Source organism: Cardiocondyla obscurior, linkage group LG01, assembly GCF_019399895.1.
Source record: "Cardiocondyla obscurior isolate alpha-2009 linkage group LG01, Cobs3.1, whole genome shotgun sequence".
Lineage (NCBI taxonomy): Eukaryota > Metazoa > Arthropoda > Insecta > Hymenoptera > Formicidae > Cardiocondyla > Cardiocondyla obscurior.
In genome coordinates, this window is record NC_091864.1 from 10,273,702 (window position 1) to 10,286,472 (window position 12,771).

The window sequence follows — 12,771 nt, forward strand, 5'->3', positions numbered from 1 at the left end:
GACAATCTCGATAATTTCGCTGACTTATCGTTGGCTTCCCACAGCCCTCCGGCATATCTAGACGGCTGTGCTGCGCGATATTTCCGCGGTTTGCCGATTAACTTACAAGTTACGGGACATGCTGACTTACAGCTCGACTGACGCGAGCTTCCTTCCGATTCGAAGCGCAATCTGCGATCGCCGGAGAAAATTCAATTAATATGATTGGCCTGGTCTCAAACGTTGAGAATATTATGGAACTAACTGCTGGGTAAGGAGCGAACTTCGTGAAAGGAGAACCGAACGAGAACGCGAAAAGAAAATGCGTTATTTAGTAACTCAAAAAGATTTGTAATAATATTATATGGAAGCGTCTTCTAACGTTGTCGGATATTATAACTTTTTACCTTGCCGAATAAAAATTTTGTTTTTCAAACTGCTGACGGATTAAAAACAATGAAATATCCGTGTAATGAACCGGCAGTCCCGCCCTGGAAACGTTATTTGTTATTAATTGTCTTGATCCAGGACGGATTTCTTTTTAAAAGCTTCCGACAGTTGTACAGAATAAAATATCCTACATTTAACGGGAGATTTAACAAAGTGCACATTATGACATGCGGGGTTCAGCGGAGTAACGGCGCGTACCATTTTCATGTTATGCATTATGCAAAATTGTCAATGCATTATACTGTCCGCAATTGCATCAGCCGCAGCGGACACTGCTCGCCGATGTATCTCGCAAAACGTTCGTTAAATTTATTAACAAATTGTACGCCGTAATTAATATCGGAAAAATTGATAATGATCCGCGACCGTCCGATTTCGAAAATTTCTCATTATGGTCAGCGAAATATTTTCCACGTCATCAAGAGCATCCCAGAGTAATGATCGTCATCTGAAAATTCTTTCCATTTTTTTTACCGTCCGTCCGTCTTGCCGAGTCGGAAATGCGTCTAACTAGAACGTGCACGCCTACCGCAAAGCCTAATGATGTTAGAAACGAGTGCCCGGCAACGTCAGTAAATCGTTTTGCCTACAACAAAGCTCGAGAGAGGAGTATGTTGAACTTGCTTAACCGCCGGCCGCCGCCTTCAGTCGCAGGAATGAATACCTCGCGCTTTTAACGACATGCTTTACTCGGTCTTCATTCGGTTAAGCGAAAACACTCGCAAGGATAAAGCGACGGCCGCCGCGCTTTATGAAAATTAGGATAGCCGATATATAGGTAGCGAAGCCGCGAAATGTGCGGCGAACGAGAGGATGGTGTATACAGAGGAAAAGCGCGGGGGAGGCGTTTAGATGAGCGAGAGGGATGAGAACAAAGAGCGAGAAAGAGGGAGAGTGAGAAGTCGGTCGGAGGGTTGGTGAGTGTCGAGTGGAGAACCCGTTCCGGGAGCGCGGATGGTAGCTGAGAGTCCCGAGCGAGCTGTTTGCAGTTCCTTCCACAAGCCTCCAGTTTGCATTAGTTTGCATACGTGAGTGAAAGTTTAAAGTTTAGTAATTTAAACAGCCGCGCGGGCTGTCCCTTTTCCGAAACCCCGCTAGATACAAACCTGTATGTGTACGCGTATATTATATACGCATACGGTGGCGTGGCCCGCGTATGAACTTGCGCGGAATGCATTTTCCGTCTACGAATATTCAAGAATGTCCGTTTCCGTTGAAATTCACGCTGGGACCTGCTCGCTTGTCCTTTTGCTTTCGCACCTTTTTCTCTCGCTCTCCCTTTATCTTTCCTTCTTCTTCTCTATCACTTTATTAGCACGTTTCGAGAAATAAATGCTCACCGGTCTCCTCGTGACCGGGCCATCTCCTGACGGAATACTCAAACCTCGGCGACACGTATGTACGCACGAATAATGCATTAGCATTTAGCTGGGTTACTAAAATTATTAAGTTTAATCTTTTGATTAATAATGATAATTTCGACGATCCCCGAGCTGATAAAATAGAATAATAACATACTAAGTTACTTTCTCAGGGAAAATTTTGTAGCGACTATAGGAGCTTATTATTAATGAGATAAGTAAATTTCTCTTTAACGTTTGAACTTATTTCTTAATAAACTAGTAGTAGCCTCGTCTTAAGAAAGACAGGGAGGCGAAGGAGGAGAGATAGCGAGCTTATAACAGCTTTAAAAGGAATGCGGAAAGTTTTAATTATAACTATAATACAATTTGTAAATATAAACGTATAAATTAAGCGTCTTATATTTAATTTTTAAATGACATTTCGGAAAAAAAAAAAAAAATGTTCTACAACGTTAACGTTACAGAAAGATTGTACCGCACGATAAGAAACTTTGTATAAGAATTTCAGCTAATAACAGTCGCGTTTGTCTCTTCGCGGTTCGCGAGCACGGTCTCCACGAAAAACAGAAACTTGTTCTTTCCTTGCATAAACCCTCCCTCGTCAGTTTGACTTTTTCTCGATCGTCTTCCCTCTTGCCTGACGCATACGCGGCGGGATGACACACATACATATAGAAACGTATAAACGTCCTCCTTTTGCTCGCGACTTTGCCACGATACCACTTTCAAGCTCGTAGTCGCTCATCCTCCGATCGTTCGTTCCTCCCTGTCGCGCACATCATCCCATTTTTCGCTTCTCCCTCGACGCATATCTACGACGTGGTTATTTTTCGATAGAGGATTCGACATCGATACGTTATACCATCGCGAATACATTACCGGGTTGCCGAGCAATACGCACACGAATGCATTACGCCCACCCCCCAGAATCTGCGCCTGGCTCGGCGGGTGTATATACGCGATTGTGATTTACGATATCGCAAACTACTTTTGAAGGGCCGTCCGAAAATGCGCGGTGGTTGCATTAAATTTCTAAACAGCGGCATGACCGCGACTCGTCGACGCTGTCTGCCGTCGTTGCTGCATTGCTGCAGACGTGCGGCTGCATGAAGCGAAAACCCTTGGAGCGACTTACCCGGCAAACAAGTTATTTCCGTAAAATGCGGTAAAGTGGATTTCATACTCGCCAAATGCAAAAAGAAAAGCGACACTTACGCGCGATTTTCCGCCGATAGATCGAAATTTTTGCCAGTCTCTTAAGTACAGTATGATATTTTCGTATCTCACGAGGAACAATATCTGAATTGTCATTAAATCACATATTAATTTGTCACATTTTCTTTGAATCAAACTTTAGAAGTATATCTTAATAATTTTAACGAAATACGTCCAATATTACTTATCATCTAATCATATAAAATTAAAATACATTTTTTTAATGAATAAAAATGATTTATTTTATATACTTCTAAGTTGCAACACGGCATGCACATTACGTAATCGAAAAACTGTTTGTTCAGTTTTGAAGTGATAGGATGAAAGTAGGAAGATGCCAGTTGAAAATTATTTATGTGAAGAAAATCTTGAGAGCGGAGGAGTACATTCCTCAGGGGAGGTATTTCACGAACACCAGGGCCTTAGGTGTAAATTGAAGAAGGGGAAAGCACGCCTTGGCACGCTCGCTATTTCGTGAGGCTTGTTGCGATTAGATTTTCATCATATCGCATCTCTTTTCGTTATAAAAAACAACCGCTACCCGTGCATTATTTTTAACATCAAATTTATGTCAAGCGATATTGTGTCATAACTATGAGCAATTAAACAAATAATAAAACTGATTTTGTAAAAAGATATTTATTAATTTGCTTTTAAACTTAAAACATTTTCGAAACATTAAAAAGTAGAAAAATATTAATTTAGCAGATACATATTTCAGTCATTTTTATGTATTATTATTTTTCAAGAGAAGCTGAACAAAATTTTGCAAATTATTATGTTAAAGGCAGAAAGTTAGAGGTTTCTACACAGAACTTTATATTATATTTCTTTCCAGAATTTCATTATTCATACAGTTCCTACTTTCTGAAGTATTTCATATTATAGATACTATCACCTTAGAAACCACTTACATAATACAAACATATTATCATGCAAAGTATGGTACAAGAAACTCGTCATATGTGTGCTGCTTTGAAATACATACAACAGTCGCCCATCGAATATGCATTAAAATAGGGTAACAGCGCATAACTTATTTTACACCGTAATAAAAAAATTAATTTATTACCAACACCAAACACGTCATCAAAAATCGAAATTTTATTTTAATAATTGACAGTTTGCAATAATATTTTTCAATTTAGCGTTATCAACTCTAACGTCTATCAATCTACTTCAAAAGGGGTGATCGATACGTATTAAAGGCAAATAACGAACGGATCGTTTTCCAAAATAATCTACGAATCGATATATCACGGGGAGAACGTTTTACGGCGATTTTTTTTTATACCCCCAATCCCGTTAGGTATTTAATTTTACGATTTTCTCTAAGATACGCCATTGGCTCCGATTTCCAACGCCGGTGGAAAAGCGCATCGAATGTACGGGCTGTTACGGGTACGTGCGCATCAGCCGGTACCACACCGTCCATTTCCGGTGTCTGGATAGCTTTGCGTTTGTAGCTTAGCTAGAGCCCGCCCTACTAACGACGTCGTCTCGTTGTCGTCCTTTCGCCACTTCGAGGACTTCGACCCAGCATCCCGTTGCATTTACCGCTGATCCTAGATAGTTCTAGATTCCAAAGGACTTCGCCTCCGCCGGCAGACAATTCCACTCTAGCTAAAATTGCTCTCGGCCTCCCAATCCACGGCTAATTTCATAGAGACGCGCGTCAAAGTCTGACAAATTAACGGCCCAAGCTCATTACCTGTCGCGGCGTAATTACACGTATAAGGATTAGGCGTGCGGAAAATAGATATACCCGTCGTCCCGGATCATATAATGTCGCATCTCGTTGCGCGTGTCAAGATTCGCCCGGCGCGCTCACGATAGTCGTAACAGTAAAAATAATGATAACTTTTATCACGTCATGAAACGATGCGGATCGTCGCGGCAAAAATTCCATTTTCCACTACTTTCGCAAATAATGATTATAACGATAACGCCCAGTGCCTGCTTTTATTGCTCCGTGAGAAATGTGGATTGACGTATTAGGACACCGCTATCGTTATAGATACATAGACAACACTAATGAGGAAAGATAATTTATCTCACGGTAGAGATTACAAAAAATTGGAGTCTTTGGTCTTAAGGACATGGCGCAATTACTTAATAATTTGCGGTAATTTTTTTGCACAGCGAAGAATAAAGAAAATAATTTAGAGATACGTAAAATTGTCACGTGCAATGAGAGTGGCAATTACACGGTTCGGTTTGTATCTATCGTTTTCCGATCACTTTTCATTTGGTAGCCGTTAGTCTCTGTACGACTTGAGCTATTTTTTCGAACTGGTTTCAACGTCAAAAACATTCCTGATCGAGTTTGGTTGAATCGGTCGGCGGTGCCAAACCAACCAGGACATTTCTGTGGTCGACGAGGATAACGAGTTAAAGTTCAGCAAGCTGTTTCTGGCCGTGTGAAGTAAGGTCTGATTAGAATGCGGATGAGGTCGATCGGTTCGTAGCGGTGAACATGTATATTCAACGCGGTTTCCACGAGAGGCATCGGAAAATCGATTTCGTACCTTAAAGCTTACTCCTCGAAGGGCAATGTTGAATAAAAGTACGCAAACTGATTTTAAAGCGTCGTTAAAACGCTTTAAAAGAACGTGGACAAGATTGTCACGTAATTTTGCGAAGAAAATTGTAGTAAATATTTCACGGGAAGTGTAATTTCCGATTTATTTTCAAACGCGCGGTGCGCGCACATTATTCGGTCAGGTAAATAATTTAATTATATTCCATTATAGAAATTTGATTATTTTATGCGATACAAGCAAAAAGATTACATTATTTTGAAAAATTAATTGATAAGAGCTTAAGTCTCTAAAATTAATATTCGAAACATCTTAATTGTAATTACACGGTTTGAAATAATGCATTTAGACGTTCAGGCAGAGAAAATTATAGCAAAGAAAAAGATTAAGTCGCTTGATGATGCAAATACATTTCGAAACGATTATTTATAATTTAATTTTAATGCGTTAATAATTTGAGTAATTCTTTTTTTTATACATAAGGCAAAGGGTAGAAATTCTTGCCTAAGGTTATCGCGTGTCAAAACATGACGTTTTTGGTGTACTTGAGCGACTCGGTACCGAAGTACCTGCCAGACCGTCTTCTTGGACTGCTCGACTTTTATCGCTGATATCGAACGTATATACTTTATAGATTGTATTCAAGCACAATGTCGAGATATATCTCGGAAGAATGTCGTTACCTTTCGCCATACGAGAGTGAGGTTTCCATTTGCGCCTTTCAACGAATTCTGCAGCGGGGTATTTCACGCTCGCTGCGTTTTTCTTTAGACGTTCGGTCGACCTTTATTCTCTTCCCAGAACACTAGTCAAAAGTCTTCTAGTATCAAGCGTGTGCACTCACAAAGTACATGAGAATCACGATTGACACTACAAGTTTCGATTTTATAGGAAAACTCACGCTATCACGGTATATGATAATCGATCCTAGTCAACCGTGATATCTATCACTGTTATTTTTGTAAAAAAAAAAAAAAAAGAAGAAAAAAAATAGAAACAGCAGCAAATAATGTTAAAAATATATATTAATTTAATTTAAAATGATAGTAAAAATAATGTTATTCCGATACTTTGCCAATATCTGCTATTATTTGAAATTTTAGAATTATAAAGTTTGCTCGTAAAAATAAAAAAAGAAAAAAAAAACCAGAAAAGCTTCCCGTGGCGCAGAGGGATAGTACGTGGAAACAATGAGAAGAAAGACGAGCGGAGGATTACGGGAAGAGATTATAACGTCAGAAAGCGCTTATTACGCGTCGCGACACGGTATTCTCTCAAGCGCGTAATATTATAAGTAAATCTAGCAATTTTAATAACCTGACAAGATTGTTAATAACAATAATAAGAGTTTTGGCTGTAATATAATTATCAGAATTATTTTTGAGTGTGTGACCAACGTGCAAAACAAATTGGGCCGGGAGTCAAGATTAGGATTACATAATGACGTAGATAAACTTGCTCTGGCAAGACACGGCCGACAGTAAAATAGGGGCAATTAGGGAGAAAAAGACCGGGTATAAATATCGTCTGTGTCGACGGCGTGCGCGCAAGTACCGCACAGCATCCGGGAAATTATTGCGTGATTACCAGTGCGACCCGTTTGTTAAGCGATCGGGAACAAGTATACGAAAAGTATCCCGGCGCAGCCCTTAATCGCCGTGCACGGTGGGCTACAAAATAATCTTCCTTCCCTTAGTATTTCTCTCGCGAATTACCATTTCTGGCCGACATTCAACGATCTCATATCGGTAGCAATATCGGCGCGCCCTCGCATTATTCGTGCCCGCTCTTCTACATTCGGGTTTTGCACGATCACGCAAATCGTCGAATTATTCGTCGACCGAGCATCGCCAGCTCCGTCAGACTTTACTATTACGTATATACACCCGGCGCGCTGCTTCAACTTCTCTCCCTTCGTGATCTTAAAACCCGAATCGAATTATCATTTCCAAAGAAGCGTGGCCTCCTCATTTGCCGACTCTCATCCCATCGGCATTACGTTTACGATATTTTATCGGCGGCCACAAATAGTTAGAACCTAACCGTGACACTCGAACGAGTATCTTAAGCTCAAAGGGCTTCTCGAGGTGCAGGTTAGCTGAAATTTGCACCTAGCTTTCGTGCCGATAAAACTGCTTTCTCGCCGTCGACCCGACCTCCTCCACCCACGGAACGTTAAGAGGAGTTTTAAAAGCTCGAGCGTCACTTTTCTGAAAGAAGCCGGTGGATTCAGATTTTTCTTACGCTGGTGGAAGATTGGTCTCCGATGCGCGTCTAAAGAGTCCGCGAACAAGATGAACGCGTAAATTGCTTCAACTCAATTGCTATAATTTACGTAAAATGATCTTGAAGTGTTCATCAAACTCGTTAATGACGTCCGTTTTAAATAAATTAATTGCAACTTTAATGTGAGAGAGAGAGAGAGAGAAAGATTCGTATTTATAAAACATATTAAACTGTATTTAATATTGTAGGCTAAAATAAATTAAATAATATTAATTCGATCTTATGTCACTTTTTACATATTGACAATTATATATTTAAATAATTGCAAATATATCTCATATATACCGTGTAGTATTTAAATATACCAAAAACAGTCGATACATTTGAGAGAATTCCTTTGCCGAAGATTAATTCTGTATTCACAAGGTTGAGAATTAATAACAAAGCCAGAGAGAGTGCTTGGTGATTCGGCGACCCGCACCGTGTTTTACAGGCACCACGTCGTCAGTTAAGGGGTTAAGCGAATTACTGTGCTACACCAACTTCGTTTCATCTGTGTTAGCGCACTCGACCGAAAGCATCCACGAGAGGTATAAATCTGCATTGTATCTCTCGCAAGGTGAAGCACAATGAGTACGAACAAGTGAAAACGAGCGTTGCAAAGAAAATGATGGAATGACCTCTTGAACGAAAGCGCAATCAACGGTACGTACAAATATTGTTTGCGTTATTTCATGTCTCATTAAAAGTGAAACTTTAATTTTAACTGATATTTTACTTCTCCGATTTAAATTTTCATTTAATTTGGAAGTAATTAATTAATTGCGTTTATTCGAAAGGAAAATTATCAAAACCAATTATTTTTAGAATAATATATCAAGTTCTTCATAAATTTAAAAACAATTTTTTTTTAAAGCTAAGAATTTACATTCAGGATAACTAGTTTAGAATTTTTGTTCGAAATGTTCTAATTCAAAGTAAAAGAAAATTAAAATCAAAATAATTTTTTGAGTAATATTATCATATTTAACAAAAATTGTTTCTATTTTTGTTCCAAACATTTTCTTTCCAACATGCGATGATATATTAGTTTGATACGCTTTATGTGCTTCACTCTGGGGAATAAACGAAGTTCACTGTATTACGGCCGATATTCCCGTCGTGTAATAATACCGACCAGGTAGATTGCATCACGTGCACGAGAGTCAAGAACGAATACGAGTGGGTCCGTGCAAGCAATTAAATAAACGTGTTTACCTACTTGGCAAGGCGACATAGTGCGAGCGAACGTTAGTAATAATTGTGTCCCGTCGTAAACACGCAGTAAAATATCGTGTAGCGAGACCGTCCGACCTGAGGGAGTCGTGGGAGCGTTGCAGAGGCAAGTGGAAGGCGCGAGGCTGCCCCGGAGGTAATGGGGCTGGTAATAAAATGCCGACGGGTCTAAGGAACAGAGGAGGCGCAAGAGCGAGGCGCTTGGGAGCGACTCCGGTTGCTCGAAGAGATGAGGCACAGGGGATGAAACATGCGCGGGGGTGAAAAGAGAGGACAACGAGGGGTCAAGACGAAAAGCAACGGTAGAAAGTCTCGGAAGACGTTGAGAGAGAATTTGGGCTAGCCGGGACGACGCTGACGCTGTGAGAAAAAGAAAAGGTGGGCCTGTAACAGAACGGGGTGCTCGAAAGGGGTAGAGACAGAAAGTACTAGATGTAAGGACGCAAAACGGCGGCGAACTGCGAGACAACAGCGAGTTGTAAGCGAACCGATATAAAAGACACTCACGATCCCCTCGTAAAATATTATACGGCTACGTGTCGTTCGACTATGGGGGGAACGTTTCTTTTCCTTTATTTTTTTTTTTCTTGCACGATAACTTTGTCGCTCATCCGCTCTGACCCACGAGAAGTCGTATCCTTGCCTTGGTAGCATCCACCCCGCTGTACATTCGGCGCAACGAACATTGTACGACACGGCAGGCTATCTCGCCAATCTTAGGGATGGTTTCGACGTTGATACAGAACTATCCTGTCTCGAACCACCATAGTATCACTTTACCCTTTCCACTGTCCAATGTCGATACATATATACTACGTTCGTACTGAAGATCTATGTCTATGGCACAACAAGAAGCTGGCTGACGAACTCAATCAGACAAGAAGAGTCTTTTGCGAGATTTTTCTTTCGATTGGTCAGCGTGTGCTATCACGTGCTCGCCGTTCTTGTTGAATTCGTTTTATAGTTCTTTCATGGCTGGTCCAATACCGCGAGAAGAAGTAATTCAGAACATATGTGTATATGTATATAATTCCGCAAATTAAATTGCTGTCAATTTTAAATTAAAATAAAAATAATACGAGTACGATATTGTAATGTCTATTGCAATTATATTTAATTATAAATATAAATATATGTATCGATAACTTGCAAATGCAATTAAATATGTGGATATAAAATGCATTTATTGTACATATACAATATTTTTAAAAATTGGCGTTTATGCAAATATATTATTTAATAAATATTAACGTGAACGCTGCGTTAGAGAGGGATTGATTAGATGTGATTATTTAGAACACACTTGACTGACGTGATTGCATTGAATCTTTTTTACATATCGTTAAATCATTGCAAGAGCCAAGGCATAAACGTCGCGGCTTGGATAGAAGCAACGTTTATAGCGCCCGAAACTTCTGTAATTACACCCATCAAACGCAGAATGGGTCTACTACCTAGCTGTTAGCTTAGTGACAAAAAGCGGTGCCGTAGGAAAACGCGTGCCGCATAAAGAAAACCGCTTAGATTATAATTAAATATCATAAAGAGGCTTTACTTTCATCAAAGAATATTTGTCACTTGATTTACTCAAGATTGCAAAGCGCCGCGGCATGTTATTAAAAAAAAAAAAAAAAAAAAAGCAAATATTAATAAACAATATTTTAAAAAAGAACCTCAACACGTCGCTGAACTTTATCGGGCGGAGTTTCACGTTATTTCGCAATCTGCTGTTCTCCGTTGCTGCTACTTTTTTCATAGATTTTTACTTTTCCTTGATGAATTTTCGACGCGTTCTACAAATCGTTCAGATCTGAGTACGTAATTGCCAAAGCTCGCGCGGAAACGTCGGGCGATCTAAATTTAAGCTTTCGTGATCCCTCTAATAAACTTACGCTCACATTCGTCGCCGTACAACCGTCTCACCGATGCGGTTACGGTATTACCATAAGGACAGGAGAGCGGGGTATTTGTCTACGATGTGTAAACTGTGGATCGCGGTATGTGTTCAATGATCAACCGCCCTTCTGAAAGTCTAATAGCTCGTCGCGCACCTAGAAATGGTTGCCATAGGCAACTCAGGCGGGAGGAAGCGCTTCGCTAGAGTTACTCTCCGCTGCTTACAACTCAGCTCTACCGACTGGCGGAGATTGTCAGGCTGCATCTGGTTTACTACGAGATTTCCGGCGACTCTGATGGCGCCGCTGGAAACTATCAACTTTGAATTTCCTGCTAATTTCGCATACAGTGCTACCCTTTTTCGCTCCCGACGTTCCACCCGTTTGCTACCAACGTTATAAATGACTTTTGCGATACGTGTATCTCGGAAACTAACGTCGCTATAGGTATTTTTAATGTGCTGTTACACAAGCCATTTTTTAAAGAAATTTTTAACTCATATATTTTTAAAAAATTCAAGAAACGCAGTAGCTAAAAATACGCGTACGTAATCGCGTTATTGTCCCATCGAACGTTTTGACGAGATTAATAAATAAAATTTAATATATAAAATGTAGGGGAGAAAAAAAGGCGCGATTTAACTATCCGCTGCCAAACAATTATTATAAATTAATATATAAATATATATGAAAAATAAACGTAATTTATAAATAATAAATTTGCAGTATTTTTAAGCATTATATGCAATGTATTTTAAGACTTAATAAATTGTAATGCGGGGGTAAAAAAGTTAATTAAAGTCATAACGTCATACGGAGCAGGTGCGCAAATATCATTAGGCTTAACGCTAAATCAACTTGCGACATTGTTTATGCGTCATAGAGTGTTGCATATGGTGCTTCAAGCTACGTATTGGTAAATGAAGTTCGTGAAACTTCCACGTACATACGTAAACAAATATCATTAACGTGACTCGTGCGTCAACCGTTTTCGACGACAATGTGTACAATCGTTCCCGCACACATAATATACGTAATTAAATCCGTCACATTGTTCCGGAGAATGAAAATTTAAAGCTGAAATCGTAAATTAAAGCGCATTTGAATTTTTAATCGGTAAATTTTTGCGATAGCACACCCGCCTTCAATACTTGTTCGCATTGTGCTTCATAAACTGCGATTGCATCCGTACTTACTCTCGCCTCTATTATACGTCGAAATCAATCAAATATTCGTCGAGACATAGCTCGAAATATTGGTGATCGAATTATAACGTTAATACGAATTGATTGGTAATAACCTATTTTCCCATAGACCGAGCAATATTTCACTGTCGGGCAAAGCTAAAATGTTAATTATCTGAATCGGACGTTGATCCTCTTCGTCAGCACTTTCGCTGACACGTGCAACTAAAATTCGAAACATGTGACATAATACTGCGTAACTGGCGTTATTCGAAGCCAGTAAGTTTCATCAAATTAGTCAATTAGAAATTTCGATTATAGTAACAAAGCTGATAATTCAGCAAAGGCTTCGAAAACCGCTAAAATAACATTTGCCGAACATGACTTTGCTCCTATTTTTGTGACATTATCAATTGATTTTTTTTAAACCAGGAATTTTAATTGTTTTCGCCATTGTTTAAAATAGGCCAGCGTCGGTAGATGTCAAAAGTTAATCGCTTAAAAAAGTTGAATCGATAGTGTCCATGCCAAACACATAAATGCGGCAAAAGCGGAATCGATATTTTCCAATGCTCGTAAAGCAGGATATTCTGGTGATAAAATCGCGGTTTATTGCGGATTCGTTTATAGTCGGCGGAAAGCC